The 26,379-nt window shown below is 38.1% G+C and overlaps 1 protein-coding gene across 1 annotated transcript in view; it reads right to left on the bottom strand.

Annotated features, from left to right (window-relative positions):
- The window catches only part of Bckdhb (branched chain keto acid dehydrogenase E1, beta polypeptide), a 168,314-nt gene that overhangs the window by 80,544 nt on the left and 61,391 nt on the right, over window positions 1-26,379 (bottom strand). The gene's annotated exons all lie outside the window — the stretch shown is intronic.

Here is a 26,379-nt window from a genome sequence, read left to right as displayed (position 1 = left end):
AATAAATTGATCATCACAAGATACCATAAGTGGTATAGTGGCTCAAACCTATTACCCTAGCTGCTCTGGAGGCAAAGATTGAGATCATGGTTTGAGGCCAGCCCAGATAAAATGTTTGTCAGACCTCTTTCTCAATGAACAGCTTGGTATAGTAGTAATACAGGAAGCTGAGATCAGGGGATTTGCAACTCTACGCCAGACTGTGCAAAAAAGTTCATTAGATTCCATCTCAACAGAACAAAGATGGGTGCAGGGGTGCCAGCTATGTCAGCAGACATAAAACAGAAGGAATACCATCCAAAGTTGGGCTCAGACAAAAAGCAAGATCCTATCCCAAAATAATCAGCACAACAGAGGACTAGAGTATGGCTCACCAGTAGAGCACCTGTCTAGTAAGCATGAAGCCCTGAGTTCAAATTCCAGTACAACCTTAAAAGAAAAAAAAATATTGCTAAAGAGTGAAAACATGAAGGTCAGATGCCCAGTAGCTCATGCTTATAATCCTCACAATGCAGGAGGCTGAGATCTGAGGATCATGTTTCAAAGTTAGCCTGGGCAGAAATATCTCATCTCCAATTAACCATCAGAGGTGGAGGGGTGGAGGGGTGGCTCAAGTCATAGAGTTCCAGCCTTGAGAAAAAAAAAGCCAAAGGAGAGCCCAAGGCCCTGAGTCCAAGCCTTAGTACTGGCTGGCATGCGTGTGCGCATGTTATATACATACACACAGACACATACACACACTCGTGCACAAGAAAGCATATACTTTTAATATATGTCATTCATAAACACTTTTCATCAAGGTTATATAACAAAAGAGTTCAGCATAATTTGGGGTAGGGAATCACACCCTCCCCTGGCCTCTCTTCACACCTACTTCATTCCCAACTTGTTCTTCAGTCTCTTCTGCTGGATCTCCAAAGTCTGAGGTTGCCTCTCTGGACCTGGTTTCTGCCTACACTCACTTCCTTGATGATATTATCCCACCTCATGAAATCCAACAGCAAGACACAGATTACTGACAAATGCATTCTCTACTCAGACCTACTTCTTCAACTTCAAGGTCATGAGACGTATGAAACATACAACCCAAATCCTATTCCTGACCTATCCTCCATGGAAGCATATCCTTGCCATCAGCTGATTTCAGTCAGTAGCTACACCATTCTCCCAACCGTTCTGAGACAATCATTTGATCCTTGACTACTCTTTGCCTACCCTACTCTAACCCCTCAGTATGTCCCACTGACTCTGCCTTCAAGAAACACTCAGAATCTAACCACTTCTCTCTCTGCTTCTGTTAGTCATCTAGTCTCGGTCCTACCACCATCATCTCTCTTCTACCTCCTAATTGGTCTTCCTACCTCTCCTCCCTGGGCCCAAAACAGTGACTGAAGGAAGCCTTTCATAGTACGGTGAATGCCTTCACCCCACAACAGCTCTATTCACTCAGAAATCCCAGGGACTCTCTCACTTCCCTCTGTGCACACTCAGCACAGACAGTGCTCAGCTACAAACTCTCTTGGTGCTTCCTAAGTGACTTGTACTCTTCTACCTTATGGCCCTCTTGCTGGAACATTCTGCTCCTTATGGCCCTCTTGCTGGAACATTCTGCTCCCTAGAAAACTGCACAACTAATTCCAAAATCTGCTCCAATATTGGCTTATCCAGTGAGGCTTTCCAACCTTTCCAATCTTTTTAATCTTTAACATCCAATCTCTTTAATCTTTCCAATCAATTTAAAATCATGGCCCTTAGCTCCTTGTTTATTTAATAGTTCTAACTCCTGTATGCTACTCTGTTTTATCCCAGTGTTACTTTCACACATACCATATGATTTATTTTTTAAAGGCTTATTATATATATGTTGTCTATCTCCTCTGCCATAATAGAGCCAATGTTGTATGTTTGGTTCCACTGGAATATCCTAAGAATCTAAACAGCATTTCAAATGTAAAGTTATGTTACATTTCTTTGAAAAAATTGAAGCAAGCAAGTAATGTACTAAAATTTATCAATACTGGGAACTGGTGGGATAGTAGTGACAAGTGAAATCTATGCTTTTTAAATATTTTAATTACTTCATACTTTTAAAGAAAACAGAATTTAAAAAATGCTAAAGGAAACATGCTTATTTGTAAATATAATTTTCCCACTGTTACGCTTTTAGCTCTCCAGCTAGGTGCCTATACCGATTTTGCCCAAAAATTTCCACTAGACACCTATGACTATTCAATTTTTAATTTAAATAAATTAAAATTGAAATTCAGTCTATTAATTACACTAGCTACCTATCAGTTAGTACTCAAGCACAGCCGGGGCTGCCATTCTTGAAAGGTCCATCTGACATCATGGATCAGACTCTTCAGCACCTGATAGGCATCTAGAATATCATGAAAGTGAAGGCCATCTAACAAATGGAGACTCTACAATAATACTCTGCATTTCACTAAACACTTAACAAGCAAAGAAGGTTAATCTGTAAGGTCAATTGTTGGCCCACGCCTACAAATCCTACTTTGTTGTGAGGCTGAGAGTGGGAAGATTACAATCAGAGCCTAGCCAATGCTGAGGTCCCCATCTCAATCACTAGTAGTGGTGCATGCCTGTTATTCCAGTTATGCAGAAGGCAGAGTTAGGAAGATGGTTTTCCAAGGCCAGTCTTGAGAAAAAAGAAAGAAAAAAAAACTAAGACCCTAACTCAAAATAAGTAAGGCAAAAGAGCTAGGAGTAGTGGCTCAAGTGGTAGAGGATCTGCCTACAAGCATGAGAACTTGAGTACAAACCCAAGTACTGGTCCCCTCCACCAAAATAAAAGAAGACAAAAAAAAGAAAAGAACTCCACACAGACATTTTCTTTATGCTTCTACCTACTGAGAAATCTAACATAATCCTGAGGCAGGGAAGCCTAATTAAGAGGAAATGGGTATGTGCTTGCTTATTTTTGTTTCTTTACTGTGTTCTGCAAATAATATTCTCCCAGTCTTAACTTTAATCTTTGATAGTCTTCATTCTGCTTGTTCTAGTCTATTGATGATGCTTTCTACTGTTTGTTTTTTAACTTACTTGTATTTGACCTTTTATTTGAAAAATGGTTTGCTCATTTGTTTTTAGAATACCAATTTCCTTGCTGACTTTCTTGTCCAGGTCTTGAACTGGTTTATTTATCTGTTTGTCTGAATTCTATCTGAAGTCATTGATCATAAAATCCAAGTAAGCTCTGAAATTCTTTGTCCAGAATTCCAGTCTTTTACGCATCATGGGATGGATGTATTGAGATGCTTTTTAGCATTTGGAGGAGTCATGTTTTACATTTTCATATGACTTGTATTTCTACATTACAGTTAGTACATACATTGTTCTGGATATCTTTCATCACCACTCAGAAAAGAAAAAGCAATAAACATAATAAAACCAATAACTCAAAACTAAAGCAGTTATTTAAATGTGGTAGAAAACAATTGTAAATGTAACTTACCCCCTGCAATTGGGTATCAATGAAGAGGAATTATGTCTGGGGGATAAGGGCTGGTTTGGAGGGGAGTTGGTTTTTTTTGGTTTTTTTGTTTATTTTGAAGCGGAGGAGGATGCTGAACCTGGGGCTTGAACTATGGGCCTAGGTGCTATTCCCAAGCTTCTTTTATTCAAGGTTAGTACTCTACCACAAACCACAACTCCACTTCTGGCTTTCTTTGGTAGTTTACTGACGGTTAAGAATCTTATGGACTTTAATGCTTGGGCTGGATTCAAACTATGATCCTCAGATCTCAGCCTCTTGAGTAGCTAGGATTATAGGTGTGAGCCACTAATGCTCAGTTGATAAACTATAACTTCAAAATAATATTTTAAGTATTGGTATTGATACCTAAAAAGAAGAAAAAAGGGAAAAGAAAAAAAGAGAAATCAAGGTTTGAAAGGAGGAAAACATATGGTATGAAGTTCTTAGAAATACTGGTAAAAGAGCAAGACATGTAGAGAGAAAGAAAAAAACAATAACAACATATCAACAATAACAGCTGCAGAAGGAAAGTGAAAAAGGAAAAAAGAAAATTTGTTGCTATTCTTGCTGAGAAAATGTATTGATCTCATCTCCCCCATGTTGTGTGTGGGGTGGGGTTGGGTTGGGTTGGATGTTTCTTGTTTTGTTGGGGGTGGGGGTGTCTGAATTCTGGACAGGTTATACTGAAAAAGTTGTCTAGTTTTAGGATTTAGCTCCATTGAAGACCACTCACTTGCAAAATCCTGAGTGAAATCTCTAGCATAGAAATGCTGTCTGCAAACATTCTTAGTCTCCTCTCAACTGCATTGTTAAGGAGCACCACACTCATAGTACATGCCTGACACCCTCCAGATGGCACCCAAGGCTCAAAGAAGTGGTGTCCCACCAACAGTCACTGTCAGCTCTAGAGAGGGCAACTGACACACTCACATGGTTCTCTCAGACCTTCAAGATTGGCAATGACTCCACCCAATCCTCACCTGCTCCCAACTTGACTTACACCAGATCCCACTCACCTGCAAGTGCAGCATTGGTAGCCATGATCAACACACAGTTTCTGGCTTGCAGTTTTAGGTCCCTCAACAAAATTTTAATTGAACTAGACTAATGTTGATTTTTTATTACATTGAAGGATTTCTTAAATAAACTTGAAAATAGTTCCACAGTATGTGACATTATAAATTTATTTTCCTGTGATTTCTGTGTGTGCCTACTTTGATAATGTTTCTTGCATATGAGTCTATTTAAGGACATTTTGAGGACAGAAAACATTTGAGGACAGAAACTACATTTGCTGTGTTTACCACAAATTGGGAATATTTCGATAATTCTTGTAGAAATTAAATGTGCTTTGTTTATTCCATTATCAGTCTAGATGACTTGAAATATCAACTTTGTCATATATACTATTTCAGTGTACTGCTTTAATAAATTCACCAATTGGCAGTCACAGTTGATGATTAAATTGGTCACACCTACTGTCATGAGAAGTCAAGGCAGAGACCACATGACCCTCTGAGCTGAAACTGTTAATCTAACTTTCTATAGAAAAGTTTTGGTCCCCACCCATCCTCTGGGCACTTATTAGTTCCTAATCAAAGATTACTTACACACCAGTCCACTATGTTTTAATTTCAGCTAATAGGAAAACCTCTGTCTTGGCTAGTTTTGAGTATTTGTTCTTTTTATATATAGCTTCATATATTTGGGGGCAGTTAAAAAATAAAAAGACTCCTTTGGGATTCAAATTGGGGTTTTATTAAAGGGTGTTTATGTGATACTGCTTTGCATTCCAGAAGCAGGGTATATTTGATTCTAGTTTTATGGCCTTCCATAAGATTTTATTCTTTTCTTCATACATCTACTATCTTTCTTATAAAATTTATTCCCAAGTCTTTTATAGTGTCTTTCAATTATGAATTGGATCTTTTTATAATTTTCCACTTCTGATTATTTATTGCTAAGATGGGAAAACACTATGGATTTTATAGTCATGATGGGGCAAATTCCTTTTTATTTACTTTTATTATTTTATTTTACTTCATTTCATTTCATTTTAGAAGAGTCTTTGTTTGCTGCTGAAGTCGGTCTCAAACTCCTGAAGTGATCCTCCTGCCTCAGCTTCCCGAGTGGCTGAGACTATAGGTGTCTACTTACCCCACAAAGCTTTAACAGCTTCTTTGCTGAGACTCCTCCATTTCTCAAGTGTATAGTCACTGTCTTTAAAATATAAAACAATTTTATTTCCTTCTTTAAAATATAAAACAATTTTATTTCCTTCTTTTCCATATTTATTCCAACTCTTTAATTCTCTAATCTTACATCATTATTAACTCTCTAGGGCAGTGATGATTGATAATGAGGGAAGAAAGCAATCCTATTTTGTTTCTCATCTGGCAACTGGGTACTTTCCAAATTTTGCTCACTCTATTTCAACCACACCAACTTTACTGTTCTTTTTTCAACTGGCTAAGTGCATTTCTGTCTCCACCTTTGTGCACATGCTACTGATGTTGCTGACTCTTTTCCACAAAGAATTCTTACAAGTCTTACATGAAACATCTGCTTAAAGTCAAAAGCTCACTGCATATGCCACAAAATTAAGAAAAGTAAGAAAAGGGGTAAGCTGAAGGGAGGGTGAGAATGTTGAAATGGGTGACACTGATCAGTACACACTGTCTTCATAAATTGTTTTGTTACATGGTCCCTCCTTTGTACAACTACTTAAAGAAATACCTGCTTAAAAGCTTCGAACAATTATCATTGGTCAACCACCTCGCATAGTGTTTCCATTCATGCTGCTGCTTCATTCTGAGCATACATACTATAAAGTGAATTGATGGTCTCCACAAATGGAACCTAAGCACCAAGAGGGCAAAATACTTTGTGTTCTGTTCATTTCCATGTCCTCCCTATCTGAAACACATGGTTCTCATTATCCAATGAATATCTGCTCAAAGAACATGCAGTATTAACAGAGTTGGATGGGAATGCCTTCAAGAGATCCTACTATTCACTTAAGATGCATTCTGTGGTATTTTGATGCCCTGTCCTTGCACTAAAGAACTATTAGGCAGGTACCAGCTTCTGTGAGAATGCTCAATCTCCCAGACCCAGCTCTCTCTGGCAGCACTGTGGTCTGAGCCCTTACACTGTATCCCTCCAGTATTCATTTTTTTTTTAATTCCAGTGTAGCAGAAAAGAGGTCCCAGAAGGACCACACACAAGAGGTTCAACTCAGATCTCTGCACACACGCTTCAGGTCTGCTTTGACAAGCCATACACATACAAAGCCCCACATTGCTCCTAGATTAAAAGAAGACCTAGAGCAAAGCATGTGTGTTCAAAGAAATTACTGTCGGGATAAATCTTTCAGCTGTCCCTCTTGCCAATCCCCATGTTCCCCCTCCTAGAAATTCTGAGCTGGTGTTTTTGGTAATGGGATTTAGACTGCCGCTTTCAAGAATTCCTTCAGGAAACTGATTTCTGCCTAGAAGATATTATAATGTAATATAAAAAATTAGATCAGTTACTAAACATTCAAGGAAATGAACCACACCTCCCTGCATACTCTGCATGTGGTCTTCGAATCTTGGAAATGAAAATTAAGTGACATTCCAAAGAGACTTCAGTTCACTGAAGTTTTTGATTTCTATCCACACATTTTTCTAAATAATTTAGAAATCATGAGAATTTAAATGAACTATTGTATGTTCTCACCTAGAACTAGGAGAGGGCTTTGCATTTTCTAACAGCATGACTGTATTGCTGGTTCCCTGAAGCATTTCCCAGACTTCCCTACAGGAGATCACTATAAATTTATTCCCCTAGGATGGGACATTACATCTGATGGAGGAAGATCTCTTACATACTTTATGTGTTATACATTATTTGGAAGGCCGTTGCCATTTGCTCAGGGAGCACCAATGTCATTCCAAAGAGCAGAATCCTGGGGGCTGGCAAGAGCAACTGCTCTCAGACCAGAATCAAGAACATCTCTAACTTCCTACCTTGGGTTCTTTCCATGGCTCAAGGGAATTAAAAAGCAAAAGAACAATGACTCACAGGATCTCCCTCAGTAAGGAGATAGTACCACCTTTAATCTAATTCCTGAGCAATTGTGAAATATTCTCAAATCAGGAAGGGAGGTGTGGCTTGAGTGGTAAGGCACCAGCCTTGAAGGAAAAAGCCACACAAGAGTTCAAGGGCCTGAGCTCAACCCCAGTAAGAGCACAAAACAAAAATAAAAAGATTCTTATAAAAGATTCTAGGAACATTGTTACCTCAAGCACAATGTTTTTTTAAGATCATTAAACATAGGATTCCCTATAGGACATTATATAGTCATTTAGGAATAATTTCAGATTATAAATTTCAGATTACAATACAGGTTGCTGAAATCTATTGGTCCACAGGCTCAGATATGACAAGGGAAAGGCTAATAAGGTAGCAGGATTTTAACAAGATCCTTGACTTTTGAGATATTAAAAACTAGAATTAACACTAGAAATCTAAACATAAACACTAGAAATCTCCCAACTTTTCCAGAGTCCGTGTTATTCATCCACTACGTAAAAAAGCAAAATCAGATGAAGAAGTGAGAGCCTTACAGAAGCGAAATAATCCTGATGCAATTTAAATATGTGGTTAATTGGAGCATTGCAAAGGACTGGCCTGAATCATCTAGACCTTGCAAAGGGAGTTGAAAGGTTCACAGGACTTAACACTCCTTCAGTATTCTCTGAAGTCCTTGAAGGCCATAATACAATCTTAATGGACAACATAGTAACTATATTGCTTTCCCTCAAAAGAAATTGAAAGGGCTTATACAACTTTGACACAACTTACATCTTTTCTTTAAAAGACCATCTGGAATACATATTGAATGAATTTTGGGGCATTTTTGTTTAATTTACTTTAGAAATCCAAGAAGTCTTCTCATTGATACAATATTACTCCCTTTATCTGTGTTATTTTTCGCTTTGTGTGGTTTCATGGGCTCGTAATCAGCCGACATCATGGCTTGATGACCCATCTCCTGACACAATGTGGGAAGTTCAGCAAAAGCCCAGTATTGGGTTACAATATGTATGGCATTAACCTCACTTAGTCTAAGAATGTACACATAGGCATTTACATCTCATGTTACCATTAGATAAACAAACTACCATGAGATAGTTTAAAAGGGAGAAACTATGTCCATATAGCTTTTACTACATGATCTTTTGCTATGCCTAATTTATAAATTAAACTCAGTCATAGGTATGTTCTGTAGGAAATACATTGTGCTGATAGGACTCAGTACTGTCTTCGGAGTCAGGCATCCCCAGGGGTCTTAGAAGATTCCTCCATTGATAAGGGGAGCCACTATATTAACTGAAGTATGTAGATAAATGCTAATTCACTCAATACATTCATATTTACCCTTTCTTATGGATTGTAAACTTTCATTTCTTAATACTAGGGAGAAAAAAAAAGTCTTAGTTTTATAAAGCAGGAGAGAAAATGGAAAAGAGACTGACTCACTCGCCCAAGGTCATCCAGCAACTAGTGGAAAAGCCAAGTCTAGAGACTGCTCTCCATGCCCCAGCTCTCTGTTACAGCCTGCCCACAGTCCAGGGGCCCACAAAAGCCAGAGTAATATGCTTAATGGTAGCAGAAGGAGGAAGGCATGGATCAGGTTGTGCTGAGAAAAGGCTTGGCAGGCATCTGCTGAAGGAAAAAGAAGGATGACAGCTCCAGCTGGAACTCTTTCTCACCCCTTCGCCCAAACAAGTTACGCGATCCAAGCAAGGCCAAGCCCTTACTGTATATTTCTTGTGAGGAACTTTGGGAAGACAATTGGTTAAACAAAAAAAAAGAAAATCAAGAAATAGGAAATAGTCATGACTCACACTTTACACATGTCGAAGGACCCAAGCTACCATCCATCCAGCCCTTCTATCTTCATTTTCACTAGTGAGCCCACAAGGAGTGCAAACAGGCCACACTTATGTGACTCCGCCTTAATAAGATGGCGGAAGGCCACACGCCAACAAGACTGCGCATGCTCTCTATCAAGATTAATAGTCACGGAAGTTTCCATGCGTTTCTTTCTCCAACGATGGAGCTGTCACAGACCACAATTTCCTTGAGATATTCTGGCGCTGCAATATCCTTTCCTTGAAACCCAAGAACTTTCTCATTAAACACCCTTATGTACAATATACTATACTGCAGCCAAAAAAACACTGCACACTACACTGAATACTGTGAATACTGATACTAAGGCAGGAAGCAATTACTAGAATTACCAGGCACCAGTGGCTCATACCTATAATCCTAGCTAAGAGGCTGAGATCTGAGTGTTACATCTCAAAGCTGCCTGGGCAAGGAGGCCTGTGAGGTTCTCATCTCTAATTCACCTCCAAAAAGCCAGAAATGGTGTTGAGGCTCAACTGGTAGAGCACTAGCCTTGAGCAAAAATGCTAAGTGACAGTGCTCAGTCCCTGAGTTCAAGCCCTAGCAGTAGTGCACACACATGTGCACGTGCTCTCTCTCTCTCTCTCTCTCTCACACACACACACACACCCTTTCATTGACATAAATTAGCCAAATTATAGTATCATTGATATACATGCCAAAGGCTTAATTTTAAGAGTTCCTTTACAAATACGTCATTGGTAAATGTCTGATTGTATCTAACAACCAGAGTTCATCTTGTCCTGGCAAGGACCAAATGTGAGCAGTGGGTAATGGCCAAAGCCATGCTTTAAAAAATGCTGAAGAGTTCTTAAAAGTTTCTAAAACCTACCTTCATTACTCCAAATGTTGACTGTACAACAGTGTAAGCTGATCACTGCCCACCAACATAGAGAAACAGTTCTATCATGATAGTGAGGAGAAGAAATGCTGAGGTTATTTTTGTGGAATGCAAGTTTTAATCAAAGAGGCAATTTCTGGAAAATGCAAAATATTTCAACAAGTTCATTCAGAAAATAAAAGCACTAAAATGCCCCTTCCCAGGGAAGAGCATTTCACTCAGGTATACTCCAGTGAGTAAACACTGCAATATGCCCTATATTTTATAAGAGATACTGCAGGAAAGAACTATAAAAATCTAATAGCTACTTTTAATTGCTTGGTAGGACACTACCCTCGCAGTGCATTCACTATTAGATTTTACAAGTCAAACATGGAATCTGTGTGTCTGCTTAACACACTCAATGACAGAAATGTACTGTCTTCTCGGCATTCTAAAACAGAAGCATGAGAAGCACAGATCTCCATGCAAGGTGGTGATGGCGGCCAGGCCTCAGGAGAAACAGCCCTGCTAAGCAGACAGCTAGTCAGGCCACACCTGAACGTTCATTTTTAACCCCTCCAAGTTTAAAAGGTCTTTGGCTATTGAGACTCTAGCCAGGGAACAGTAATCAGAATTGTGAGGAATGTGGAAACCAGCAGATTTAAACAACAGTTGAAAAGGATGATGGGATGCAATGGTCTCTTTCTGTCCTCAGGGACACATGAGAGGAAAGCCAGTGGATGTCTGGGGAAATTCCAGATCTGAATCCTTCATAGAATACCACTTTTACTATATACCTCTGGTATATTCAGAGTAGCTGAATCATCCTTCTCTGTATATTCTATATCCTGATGTCTCATTCGCTGCTATTCTCATCTGCATTAGAGTCATTATCAAGTAAAGTTAAGGCCTAATCGAACATAAGACTTACACTATCATATGGTCCAATTAATCACCAGAATGAATACTAAGTGATTAACAGGCTGAATGCATGTATAGTACCTATATTATTCAAATAATATCATGAATAATCCAAAGATGATTCATGTCCTGGGTGGAAGAGAGAAGGATATTATACAATTTCATCATGCTACTCAGGAGGATGAGCAACTTCAAACCTCTTAATGCTTTCTGGAATTTTCCTCTTAGTAGTTTCAGACCACAAGTATCTGAAACCACAGAAAGGGAAAGCAAAACCACACCAAGAACGGACTGTGGTGATTGGCCTAGAAATGAGAAGGCTAGGAGACTTGGGAGCTGTCTGCAAATATCTGCAGAGGGTTTGTGTGGAAAAAGCTATCCACAGGATCATACAAGAGCCAGTGGGTGAGAAAAGCTAAAGAAAAGCAAGTTCCTGATCAATATAGGAAAATATTCTAACAGCCAGAATGGTACAACAAGAGAACTTGGTTGTGTCATTGTATGGGAAGATTCCAGAAGGAGCTGAATAGGCATGTGTCCTGTCCCCACTGCAGGACACGTCTGGTTACCCTTCACTATTTTTCCAATGAGATCCAAAGCAACACAACCCATGTGTCTGACTCTCAGCACAAATACAGTGGCATTATAATTTTGTGGTGGTATGAGCTTGGATACAAATACAGCTCTGGGCCTGTGGTAGACATCAGGTGGTTCGATTAAAATGCAGAAATACAGGATGAAAGGGTGACCATCTTTCAATGTGGATGACATAGACCTTCCATGTGCATGTCCTAAAGACCAGAAGCCTGCGATGACCTGACGGCAGAGGTACCGTGACCCACGCGCCTAGCTCTAGTGTGGCCACTGGAAAGTCTGGCTCCGACACAGAGTTGTGAAACCTTTCTCGGCTGCCAAAAGTTTGCAGTCACATGGAAACTGAAGTTGTCAGGCTTCCTTAAAATTCCATTCTTCAAAATAAGCTTCTCATCATCCCTAGAGAGACTAAGGAAAAACAAACAGCCCCCCGCCCCAAATTTGCACCGTTTCCAACCCATCTATCCTTCTGCACAAGAACGACTAATGAGAAACTCCACTCGCAGATAAAAGACTATTGAACAGATTAGCCAATCCCCCTCCACCCTTTGGCACCAGCGCCCAAGCTCCCCTGGAAGAGTTCAGCCACACTGAGAGACATAAGAACTGTCACAAGTAATTCACACCAACAAGATTAATTGTTCCAATCCCTCGCACTGGAACTTGTCGTCCTGAGACGACATGTGGGATCTGTCACACCTCAATATCTCAATCCAAAAAGAAAAGAGGGTTAAGCCTCCTTCTTTTTGCCTACCAACCCAGTGAAAGAAATGTTTGGAAAATGTCAAAGTAGCTACAATGCAACAGTGTCAGAATCTGAGCCTCACTAATGCTTCAGCTAACAAAAACCCCTAAATAAGGTATGATTTAAATGAGTAAAGAAGCAAACAGCATGCACCCAGAAAAGGGATCATTTCCCAGTCTGATTATTTCCCCAAATCTGACATCAGAAACTTAAAATTAATAGGAAAATACTCTTATGGAAGACCAGTTAATGACTTGATTAGTAATGTTATTATAATCCAAGGGAAATTAGTGATTACAAGCAAAGCAACAGTGCCTTGCAGTTTTTAATAAAGAAGAAAATCAAAAGTTCATTTATCTAACACTAACATTTATCTAAGGTAGGTGATGCCTTTGAGAGTTCACTCCATTCATACCTTCAAGGAGTAAGACTGTATTACAAGCACACCATCTGGTATAGACATGAATGTCTTCCTAATGCTGAATATAATTCAGAACATCAATCATACTATCATGTTACAGGATATGTATCTATGTTGTTTCTACAGTAAAAAAAATACAAATGGTTGTGATTTTTTAAAAAAGAAAAGAAATGAGTTTGGTGCTAGTGGCTCACATCTGTAATCCTAGTTCCTCAGAAGGTTGTGATCTGAGGATCCTGGTTCAAAGTCAACTAGGGCAAGAAAGTCTATGAGACCTCCAATTAACCTGCAGAAAGCTAGAAGTGGAGCAGTGGCTCAAGTGGTAGAGTACTGGACAAAGGGCAGCATCCTGACGCAGATCCGAGTACCAGCTCACACACACACAGACACACACTCTCTCTCTCTCTCACTCTCTCTCTCTCTCTCTCTCTCTCTCTCACACACACACACACACACACACAAGTGTATGAGATACTCAGATTTTGGCTGTTAAGTTCCAAACCATTTTATTCTAAAATCTCTGATACCTTTCTTACTAAGGCAAGAAACTACATAAGGAAGCTGATAAATTCTATTTTCTGCTTAACAATTTGATCTGTTCAAGATTGGGCTTTATAAATATTAAGTTCAATATCTTCCATCATCACTGTCAATATCATTTGACGGTTCTAGGTTATAGATTAGAAGAGACAGATTTGACTTACTTGCAGAATATGATTACCAGCTGAAAAAAAGTCAGCAGAGACTGTTGGAATGAATATGACCTGAATGAAAGAACAAAACACTATGTAGAAACACAAATTGTCGCCGGGCGCTGGTGGCTCACGCCTGTAATCCTAGCTACTCAGGAGGCTGAGATCTGAGGATTGCAGTTCAAAGCCAGCCCGGGCAGGAGAGACCATGATACTCCTATCTCCAATAAACCAGAAAACCGGAAGTGGTGCTGTAGCTCAAGTGGTAGAGCGCTCGCCTTGAGCTGAAGATCTGAGGGACAGCGCCCAGGCCCAGAGTTCAAGCCCCAGGACCGACAAAAAAAAAAAAAAGAAACACAAATTGTCACATTTCTTTTTAATAAATGGGGAATATACAAGGAGAAGTCTTCCAGCTCAAGACACAGACTAAATGTATGTTTTCCCTCTCATCTTTCCCAAAACAGGAGATGAATTCAAAAGGAAAGAAAAAAAGAAAACTAAGAGCAAAAGCAATGAAGTTGGAAAGGATAGTCATTATCAGATATAAAGAATTAAACAATCATGAAGATACAAACAAAGGACAGAAGAAAAAGAAGAGAATCTAGACACAGAGAGCACACTGGGGAAGAGGAAGCTAATCAGCCGAAGGGAGGAAGCAAAGCTCACCCACTGCACACACCAGAACATTTTTTTAAAACAGGGAGAGGCCTCATGAAGAAAGAGACATATGGGAAAACGAAACCAGTCAGCTCTCCAGAATAATCACAACTACGGAAAGAATATATATGATTTGAAAAATCCCCCAGGAAACATAATTTATATTTCAGAACCTTAAGAAAAAATAATCTACACAATTAGAATGACTGAAGACATAACATAAAACAAACTAAAAATTGAAAAAAATAACTGGCTAAAAAAAATTGATTGCTACAGGTAAAATATTCAAAGTAAGAATGGAAAAAGTAAATACCCAAAATTTTGCAAAAATTAGGACAGAAAAGAAAACATGAGGGACACAGAGACTATAAGCTAAAGGTTTATTAAAAACCTAAAAGAGGGTTTTTTTAATATAGAACAATAAAAAGATATAAATAAAAAGATATAAATATTTTTAAGAAAGAAAATTCTAAAAGGAAATCATGAGAAACAAACCAGATGAGTGAGATAGAATCATATTTATGCTCACATCTGTGCCATCTGGTTATAAAGTGGACCAAACAAAATAATGAAAGTTTACTTAACTAATTAATAATAAAGAGCTCACAAAAGATTTAAAATCAAGCTACTGTCAAAATTTTCTACTCCAAAGCCAGGCACCAGAAGTTCATGCTTGTAATCTTAGTTACTCAGGAGCCTGAGATCTGAGGATCATGGTTCAATGCCAGCCCAGGCAAGAAAGTCCATGAGACTCTTCTCCAATTAACCATAAGAAAACAGGATGTGGCACTGTGGCTCAAATAGTAGAATGCTAGCCTTGAGCAAAAGGAGCTCAGGGACAGTAGCTCAGGACCAGAGTTCAAGCCCCAGGACTGGCAAAATAATAATAATAGTAATAATAATAATAATTTTCTACTCCAATATGACAATAGACTGTTGTCATTAAGCACCAAAGGAAATATTATCTTCAAATTATTAAACAAAGATCAGTGTGAATCTAGAATTCTATATCCAGCCAGGTATCTAATCTATATCCAGCAGTCAAGTGTGTGTGTGTGTGTGTGTGTGTGTACAAAATGAAGACATCTTTCCAAACAAATACAAGTGTCAGAAAACTTCCCAGAAGCTTAAAGAAATTAATTTTTTGTGAACCTCACAAGATGAAGGAAAATTCATGACAAAAAAAAAAAACTCATACGACCCAAGATGCTGTATTATCAGGTGGGAGCTACGGCACTGTGGTTCATTCCTGTAATCCTAGCTCTTTAGAAGGCTGAGATAGAAGATAGAGACATTGCTGATACTGATGTAGAAGTACACACACTTGTTTGTATGAGCACATGAATTTCTCTCTAGTTGACCTCTCTTACTTGTGATTTACCCAAAACTTTTGAACATATTCTCCACATTTTAATAGTTCCCTAAGTATGCATTCTCCTTTCTCTAGGTAAAATATAAAGAAAACTATGTTTTCCAGTCTCTATCCCAGCCAAGATAAAGGCAGGACCCAGGCTCTGTGAACCAAATCTACATAGAACCATGAACCACATAGGCGAACAAACTGGTCAGGGTAAGTGCATTTTCCTGGCATAAGCATAAAGCATGTTTTTCATTCAGAGAAGGCTGCAACTAACCCAGTCATGTTGGCAATTCCTTGCAATTTGCCCCAGCATATTAATGTCTTGTGCCACTAGAAAACAACGTGAAAGGCAACAGAGAACCACAGTGCTGACTCAGGCCTCAGGAACACAGCACCATCCCCTCAGCCTCTTGGCTGAGGCAGGCCCATCTGCTCTGTTTTAGAAGTGTTTATTACATAGTTCCCCCAACTTTGATGAATTTTGCCCTTAACTCCATAACTCAACAGGCTCCATCCATCCTGACTCCAGTTACAAACCCTTTCTTACACTCATTACAAAGTTGTGGAGGTTTTATATGGTCCGCCCAACCTAATTTTTCCCCCCATAAACGCTGTAATTTTTACTGAACAATAGTAGAAACTTCAAGGCTTGGCAAAAATAAATAAACACACACACACACACACACACACATACATATCCATATACACACACACACGCACACACATCCATACACACACACACACACACACACACACACACATGTCATTATGGCAGAAATAGCTGGACAGTATATTGTTTAGAAATAAGGAAATAACCACCAGAAGAATGAAATACAGAAATAGCTAAAATGGCTAGTTAAGGGGTAGAGAAAAGCAGGGAAATTTTGGCTTTGCATAGTAATATAGTTCTACTGTGCAATAGATTAATTTTATGCTGTAGATTTTTAATTTTTTTTATTTTACCTGTGTGTGTGTGTGTGTGTGTGTGTGTGTGTGTGTGTGTGTGTGTGTATGTGTGTTTGGCAGTCCTGAGGCTTCAATTCAGGGCCTGAGTGCTGCCATGAACCGCTTATTTGCTCAAGGCAAAGGCTCTACCACTTGAGTCACAGCTCCACTTTTGGCTTTTGGGGTAGTTTAATGGAGTAAGAGTCTCACAGATTTTCCTGCCCAGGCTGGATTCAAACTGTGATCCTCAGACCTCAGCCTCCTGAGTAGCTAGGATTACACAGGTGTGAGTCACTAGGCTTAAGATTTTACATTTAATCTCTTGTATGCTACACTCAAAAAGAAAAGGAAAACAGGAAAGAAGGGAAAATTACAATACTGATACTATCATAACATTATCAATAAAATATTGAGAAGTCAACTTACATTACAGTGTTGCTGGGCACCACTAATGGCTCAAGACTAGGATCCAGAGACTCAGAAGCATGTGACATCTAAGGATCCAGTTCAAAGCCAACTGAGAAGACAAGTCTTTAAGACTCTTTTCTCCAATGAATCAGCAAAATGTCAGACTACAGGCATAGCTCAAGTGATAGAGCACCAACCATGAGCATAATGAACAAAGAATAGATCAAGCCTCATTGCTGGTACAAAGAAAAGAGAAGAAGGAAATAGAGTGTGTGTGTGTGTGAGAGAGAGAGAGATAGGGAAGCAAGCAAACTGGGTATAACAGAGCTTTCTTATTATCATTAAAAAGCATTAGGGATTCTTCAATCACCAGAAGCCCCCCCCCAAAAAGAAGAGAACTGTGTAACAAGTGGAGAGATGAACCAATTTCCAGGAAGAAAACACAGTAGAGTACAGTGTCAGAAAGGGCAGGTTGGCTCTCCATGACAAGCAAAATGTTTCCAATAATCAAAAATTGGACAAGTAATTTCCTTTTTATAAAACCTTCCTACACCTCACTATCAATAAATATTTAATCCAAAATATCCCTGATAATGATAAAAACTAGGATTTGATTATGACAAGAAAAAGCAAGAAAAAAATCTTCCCAATTACTGCCAATATGCTACAATTTTGTTTAAGTGTAAGTACAAATTTAATGGAAGAAAGTTAAATAGCCAAGGAAAAGAGCAAAAAAAGTCAACAGATTCAGATTCCTTACCTTTTACCTAAAATGCTTAACTAAGTGCACAAGCATAGCTTTTCACTAAGAAAAAAGAAATTGATTTCTGTTTTCACTGCTATTTACAACAGCAAAAGCAAATGATCAAAACCAATCAAACTCAAAAAATTTAAATATATAAAGTGACACCTCAAAAATGCATCGATCAAGATTATAAATAGAAGTACATAAATATCTGGCTTAATCCTAGTAATCTACTTCCAATGAGAAAGAAAAAAAATATAAAAAATACTGAGTGAAAGAAAACATGGTAGTCTGATTTACAGGGTATATATAATATTTAGGAATGTCACATACATTTTTCTAAAATATTTTACTAGTTGGTAAATGTAAAAGAATATGTCACAGCTGAAATTTAGAAGTATATCATCCATAAAACTGTCACATAACAAGTTTAATGGATAAAATAATTTATTTGTAAGATAAGCATTCTACCAAGAGGCCTTATTGTATTATGATAATTTAAGTATAAGAATTTAAGACCTAAGGTTGAGCCTACTGACTTAGGGAAGTTTCCAACCTTCCTTCAACTTGATTTCCTTTTCTCTAAAACAGAAATAATAACTCTTAGCACATAACATCACTGAAAGGACTAAATGAGAATGTACATGGTTCAGACCAAACACCTGGCACCACCCTTTCCACTAACATTTTATTGCAAATAGCTTTTATAATTTCAAGATGCATTCAAATCAGATTCCAAACATCTAAATCAGATCCCACATTTAAAATAACTGCGAAAATTCTGTACAATCTTTGTTTGAGAACTTTGGGCTATAGTTTATTTTTTTACTTTAAATTTAAATTTACTTGTAAAGGTGATATTCAGGGAGTTACAGTTACATAAGTAAGGTAATGAGTACATTTCTTTTGTTACCCCCTCCCTCATTGTCTCCCATTTTCCCAACCCCTGAGCCCTCTTCCCCACAAGTGGTAAAGTTTATTTCCCTAGTCTAGTGAGTATCACTGTTGAATTGGTTCACACTTCATCCTACCATTTCTTTGATTCCCCTTCCGTTCCCCAAGTCAGATAAACTTATATACAAGACAAAAGGTATATAAATCAAAAACAGTGGCAATAGGGAATAAACTAAAAGAGAAAAAAAGAATGAAAAAAGAAATAACTGCAACAATACAATTTTTTAAAACCTCGTTTCCATTTCTTGGAGTTCATTTTCATAAGCATCATTGTATACGGTCATATGCACATAGCAATTGAGTCACTGATCCTCTCCTAAGAATATCTACAAACCAGCCTGCACTAATGCCACCAGGATAACCACGTTCACTGCAGCATTTTTTACCATACCTAGGATACAGAATCAATCCAGATGCCCCTCCTGGATGAATGGATCAAGAAAATGTGGTAAATATACACACTAGAATTCTATGCTTCCAGCAGAAAGAATGACATTGCCCCATTCATAAGGAAATGGAAAGACTCGAAAAAAATATATTAAACTACGTAAAATATATTAAACTAAGGAAAACTAAGAAATGTAGGGTGCATGGTTTCCCTCACTTGTAACAACTAGAATATGTTTATATATCTACAAGTTAATCCAATAGCTAGTAAAAAGAATAATTATACTTGGAATATAATTTTAAAAAAAAAAGCCAGGTGCTGGTAGCTCACACCTGTAATTTTAGCTACTCAAGAGGTTGAGATCTAACAATTTCAATTCAAAGCCAGTCTGGGCAGGAAAGTTCCTGAGATGCTTATCTCTAACCAGCAAAAAGCCAGAATTGGAGCTGTGGCTCAAGTGGTAGAGGCTAGTCTTGAATCAAAAAGCTAAGAGAAAGCATCCAGGCCCTGAGTTTAAGGACCAGTACTGACACAAAAATAAGTTAGTGAAATGAAATAAATCTCATAAAGTAGGTCCAAACCCATAGTTAACTATTTTCAGTTTTTAAAGTATAAACCATATCAACAATAAACTAGTTGACAGGAGAAATAACTCACAATGTTGGGGGGGGGTTCCCTACAGAAATGAATAAAATTCTCCTTTATTTCTTTCATTGAAAAAATCAAAATTACATTTTAAATTCCACAAGCTCATTCAGGAAATATATAAGGAGTATCTGCTGTGTTCTAGATGCCATTCCCAAGCCTCGGAGGTGTAGCAATGAACAAAATATACAAAACTTCTAGCCCTTAGACCTTAAGAGCAACTAAGCAGGGTAACAAATACAGTAGTCACATGCCACTCTAGTATCTGGAAGCCCAAAACTTGTTCCAATTAATTGGGTGTAATCATGACAAAGACGGTCCTTTTGGAAAGACAACTTATCCAGTAGGACCAAGCTCTGAATTCTCAGCATCACTGTTCTGGAAAGATCAACAAACTGTTCTTATCACACAGACTAAGTTGTTCTACCCAACTACTTTGTAAGATCAAACAACTTTAGAAATAATGCCAAATAAAAATGACATTTATTTTCCTAACTACTGGGGGAGAAACATTTAATCTCACCCCAAATACTAAATCTAAAACATTTCTGAATCATTTCTCATATAGGCTTTTGATAGTAGAAAGCTTATTTTAAAGATGCTTATTTTAAATATGCACAACTTTCAATATATAGTTTAAAAAAATCTTAATTGAGGCCTGCCATCAGAAATATAAACTAGTTAACATTTCAATATAATATGTCGAAGCAATAATAATTTTTAACCCAAATATCCTTATAATGTCAATGATACATTTAATCTCATATGGTAATACTCTATCATTACTTTTACTCAAGGTTTATTTAGAGAAGAGATTCCTATTTGTTGGTTGCAAGCCAATAGACCACCAGTTGTTCCACTATGCAAATAAAACAGAACATTTAGATCACATCATCACACATCCCTAAAATAAAACTACTTGCATAGTACTCAGAATAAAATGTACTTAATTTACAGTGACAAAGTCAGGCCCTACTATGGAAACCCAAATGTTAGTGGCCATGAAACCTGGCCTAAGGGAGGCCTCTAGTGGATCTGGGTGGTTACTAACGTCCTTCTCATCCCAACCCTGGAGTTTCCCTGTTCTCTAGATTAGATAGACAGACAGACTGACAGACAGAATATATTACATATCTCACTATCTCTCTCAATCTCTCACACCTTTCTCTCTCTCTCTCACACACACACACACATGCACACACACACACACACACACACACACACACACAGATACAGAAAGCCTCAAGAAAATAGGTTGCATTCAATCGCTGAACTATTTGATTAAGTTTAAAAAGAAAAAAAGCCTTTAAACTATATAACCAGAGTTGGGAAGGTGGTTCAGTGGTAGAGCACTTGCCTTGCATGCATGAGGCCCTGGGTTCCATCCCTCAGCACCACATAAGCAGAAAAAAAACAGAAGTGGCGCTGTGGCTCAAGTGGTAGAGCGCTAGCCTTGAGCTGAGAGCGGAGGGACAGCGCCCAGGCCCAGAGTTCAAGCCCCACGACCGACAAAAAAAAAAAAAAAAAAACACTATATAACCAGTACTGTATCGTTAAGGAGTCTCTGAAGTGAAATTTTTCAACTTCACTAGACACCTTACTATTAGCTAATGTTAATAATCTTAATTTTTTGTAATGGAAAGAGCACCCGGCTAGCATATGCAAGGACCTGGGTTCAATTCTCAGGACTAAAAAAAATGAAAAAATAAATGCAGCTTATGGTAGTCTAAATCAAGTCCATGAAAAAAAAAAGACTACAAATTTAGAGTTAAATTTCGAATTGATGGGTCTTCTAAGTATGTTTCCCACTCTTAAATACACTGACATTTTTGTAAATGCACAGAATAAACAAACTGGTCCCTTTAGATAAATGCACCTACTTACGACCAATTATCGAGGTTTAACTCTTTCCCAATTCTGCTTCTATCATATTAATATTCATTTCCTTTTTTGCTGAGACCTCTGCTTCCAGAACCTTCCTCTCTCTCTCTACCCTGCCAACCTTAATACCTATCTTACCTTCGACCAGTGAGGTCTTTTGTAGCAAGAAAAGAAATAGCTGGGGTTCCTCCAAAACAGGAACGATGCCATGTCTCCCCTCCCATCAATGGCAACACCCTCCTTTCAGTGGACATCCTCAGGGCTGCACACTGCTGCCTATCTGAAGCTTTCCTTGCTCCTATGGTAACCTAACCCTAAAATACTCTGAGACTACAGGTGCCCCAAAATGTAGCCTAGGAATAATCACTCTCATGTATGGAAATTCTCATCTTTTGTTATGTATTTGGTGTTTAAAAAGAAAAGGGCTAAAGAAAATGGCAAGAACAATATACAGAATAAAGACCCTTTTATATCATAGCCTCATTTAATTAAAAATTTACTCCCTCCAAAAAAATTTCCATTTTCAAAGAAACTCAAAAAGCCAGGTACCAGTAGTTCCTGCCTGTGATCCTAAACTACGTAGGAGGCTGAGATCTGAGGATCTTGGCATAAACTCAACCAGGGCAGAAAAGACCTCAAGACTCTTATCTCCAATAAACCAGCGCAAAAGCCAGAAGCAGAGTTGTAACATAAGTAATAGAGCATCAACCTTAACCAAAATACCAAGCAAGAGTACAAGGCCCTGAGTACAAGTTCTAGTACCAGTATACACACATACACTCACAAAACTAAGTGTAAAGATTTTAGAAATACATTCAAAGGCTAAAAAAAAAAATCTTAAAAACTACTCCAAAAATAGTAACTCTGATCTATGAAGAAACTAATTATCCATATAAACTCACTGCTTAGAATGTATGAATAGCTGAAGTGTTGATTAAATTCGGCTTTATATTTCATAGAAGACAAAGTAATCATATTCTAATTAAGAATTCAAATTTAAAATTTTTCAATGTAGGATGGGATGGGAAGGGGAAACAAAGGAGGCTACAATGCTTGATAAGAAATGTACTCATTATCTTGCCTATGTTATTGTAACCCCTCTGTTCAGTATTTTCACAATAAAAAAAATTTAATAAAAAAAGTTTCAATGTACCTTTATTTAAAAATGGACAACTGTTAAGAAAAATAAATCATAAAGTCAAAGGAATATTTAAAACAAATAAACATTACAACTTAAAATACATTATTAAAATGCACTCACAGAGCAATATTCTAGAGCTGCTTTTTACTTATATTTTGTTGCTTGATTTGTTGATTTGAGACAAAGTCTTGTTGTGTTGTCCAGGCTGGCCTCAAAAAACAATCCCCCCACCTCAGCTCTGTAAGCAGCTGATACTACAAGCATTTAGAACCTGCAGGTGTAGAACTCCTTTTTAATATTTACCTATTTAATCTGAAGCAAATGTCTGTACACTGAAGATGGTTGAAGACGTACTAAATACCATCTTCCCAGGGCTGCCATGTAATAAATCTCCTTTTCTCTACCCTTCACCCATACCTGGCTCTTTACTTGGCATATGGGAGCTAACATTAGTCCCACCTAATATGGAACTGTACTGGGTTTTTAGACCCAAGGCCCGAAGTCTAAGGAGTCCCAAGTTGGGAGTAGCTGCTCACCCTCACAGGCCAGAGCATGAGAAAGACATGCATGGTTGTCCAGGCACAGGTGAGGTCTGGCTGGCCTGTAGCTCAGTCCTTTGGACTGGGAGGAGTTGTGGACAACTGTTATCATTTTACTCCTAGAACAAAACAGGAAGTAGGTAATCACCTGTGCTTTGGCCGTTTCCTTTAAGATGGTAAGAAAACACTGCTTACTTGAGGGGGCAGTTTGCCTTCCATGCGAGATGCTAGTCATTGAATCTGCTCTTTCCTCTGGGAGCTCAAGGTGATTGCAAAGGTACTTCAGAAGGGAAAACCTCAACTGAAAGGAATTTTTAACTGATTCAGAGGACCCAGCAAAAGCATCTTTTGAGTTGTCTCTGATAGTCTGGTGGACTTTGGGCCTCAGCTCCAAAAACCTAGTTTCAGAATACCTGAACACTTGAGCTCTTATCTACAGGAATACTTTTTTTCTAACTCCTTAGACAACACACAAAAACTGCTAATTTCTCTGTCCCCAAATTACACACACACACACACACACACACAATTCCAATGTGCCATGACTACCCAAAAACTGTAAGCCTCTCTTAAGCATCCCAATCATTTGACCAACACACAGTATGCTAAGGCATGTGGACAGTAAACCATTACTGCCTTTAATAAGCTGTTGTCGATCAGGCACTTCAAAAGATGAATATTGTTGAGCATAACATGTGATGAAGAAAACCAAGTAATCCAATTTTATCCTAACACAAAACAATCGATAAAACATAGCAAGCAGAAAAAGATTACAAACAGAAATTGTGATTGCTAGAGAATTCATAAGATGAAGAAGAAAGATTAGCTCTACTTAAACAAAAACAACCACAAAAAAGGGCTTCGTTTTTAATATGAATGTGTGGCTATAGGGCCCTCCTCTTTCAAAACATCTCTAAATCCAAGGGAGGAAAACAAATCAAAGTAATAAGTATTTTCTCATTTGATCCATGAAAGGAAGACAAAAGATGGACCAGCAGCAGCAAGGAAGAGAGGCACGGACAGACCCAAAGTAATCAAGAAATGACAGCTGGTTCTCACTGCAGGGCCATCAGGTAGAAAACTACAGGAGGAAAGTATCTGAACACAAAACTGTTCTGTGGAGTCAGGTGGCTATGCACAGCTTTCTTATGAACCACTGAGCTCTCGTCTCTGCTTTTAGCATCCCTGGTACAACAGAACCCAAAGGGCAACCAGTACGTTTCATAAAAGAAGCAAAACCAAACTGATATAAACACAAATCATTTCCTCCTCCTTTCTTCCTCGCTCCTCACTTGGTTGTCATGGTAACCAACTTGAGGTTTTATTATATTTGTGTTTTGTTATAAAGTGCTATAAGTACTTGCTGACGGTAGATGGTATAAAAATGCATACACCTCTGAAAGTCTTTGAATACATATCTCAACACGCCACTATTCTAAGATGAAATATCACATTCCCATGCAGATGCACTATCCATGTGAAAAATAAAAACCCACGCCAGGCACAGTGGCTCACACCTGGAATCCCAGCTACTCAAGAGGCTGAAAGCTGAGGACCCATGAGATAAATTCACAAGACTATCTCCAATTCACCCACACAGAGCTGGAAGTGACCAGGGCTATACGCATTTACACACAGTGAGACCAAAGGACTCTGTTAGGAGTGGAACACAAAAGCACAATAGCTGTGTGCCTCTCACCATATAATAATATTTATTGAAAAGAATGGAAACAAGAGGATTTTTCTTTGTTGTTTCTGTTTTCTTCTCTTTTGAGAAGAAAACTATTTGTTGATTTGTCTGTCTTTGGGAGGGAGACACAGAAATGGAGGGACAAAGGGTGAACAAATGCAGCAGTGACACTCACTAGATACTATGTTGAAAACAAACTATACAACTTGTGGGTGGAGACGGGAGGGAAAAACTGGGAGAGAGCTAGGGAAGGGGTGACATCATCCAAAATGACATGTACTCTTTACCCAACTTATGTAACTGTCACCCCTCTGTGCATCCCCTTTATAATAACAATAAAATTTTTTAAATTATTTTTAAATATATATATTATACAAAAAAAGCTGAAAATAAGTTGTGGTTTAGGGGGCAAAATGCCATTCTTGCATGAAAAAGCCAAGTAATAGCACAATATACTAAGTTCAAGAACCAGTGCTGGCCCACACAAAAATTAATTCATTAATTAAGGTTTAAAAAAAAAGAAAAAGCAAGAAAATCAAATTGCAGATGCGCCTGTTGCAAAGAAAAAGCCAACTTCAGGGTTAGCTAGAATTTGGAACATTTGGCTATGTGAAAGAAAAGGCAATGTCTAACCTGGTTTGAAAATGCTTGTAAAGAAGATTAAGTTATTTTTATGTAGTCATAAATAATTCAATCTGAAATACCACTCTTAATTATAGCAGTACAAATATAAAGACTTAAGACATTGTTGAAGCCACCTGTAACCATGTCAAGTGCTTTGAAGATGTCAAGAGCCTACCAAAACATTCATCAGAACAAGTCTTATGTTCCACTGAAGTACAAAAGCATCTTCGTCTGAGAACACATTACTCTGTACCTCTGTACTTGTACAGCGGAAGTACCTGCTGGTTGTTCTGAGGTAATTAACCTAATGCACACCTCTAAAAGCCTTTGAGAACACCAAAACTTTAAAAGATAGTTAATATGAACTACTCCATGTCTTAGGACTTACTTGTTAAAAAGCAAAAACCTAGAAAAAAATTTACGTATTTCCTACTGACATCAATAGATAAGACCATCAAAATGAAGTCAAACCTGCATTAGAAAATGAAGAACTGAGGTGCTTTCAATTATTTAGACATTAATATGAAATATATCAGTTACACTCAATAAATATATGCAGTCTAAACTACATTCTTGAGAGAGGAACATGTGAATTCTGTCAGTAGTAAGAAGATGACTCTGACTTAATCAGGCCAAACATCAAGAAGCTACTTAGATAGAAAGTAAATTAGACTGGGCACTGATGGCTCACGCCTGTCACCCTAACTACTCAGAAAGCCGAGGATCACAGTGCAAAGCTAATCCAGGCA

Source organism: Dipodomys ordii, unplaced genomic scaffold (genome assembly GCF_000151885.1).
Source record: "Dipodomys ordii isolate 6190 unplaced genomic scaffold, Dord_2.0 Scaffold152, whole genome shotgun sequence".
Classification (NCBI taxonomy): Eukaryota; Metazoa; Chordata; class Mammalia; order Rodentia; family Heteromyidae; genus Dipodomys; species Dipodomys ordii.
Note: the sequence above shows the minus strand (reverse complement) of the source record. Positions and strands in the feature narration are given on the sequence as shown.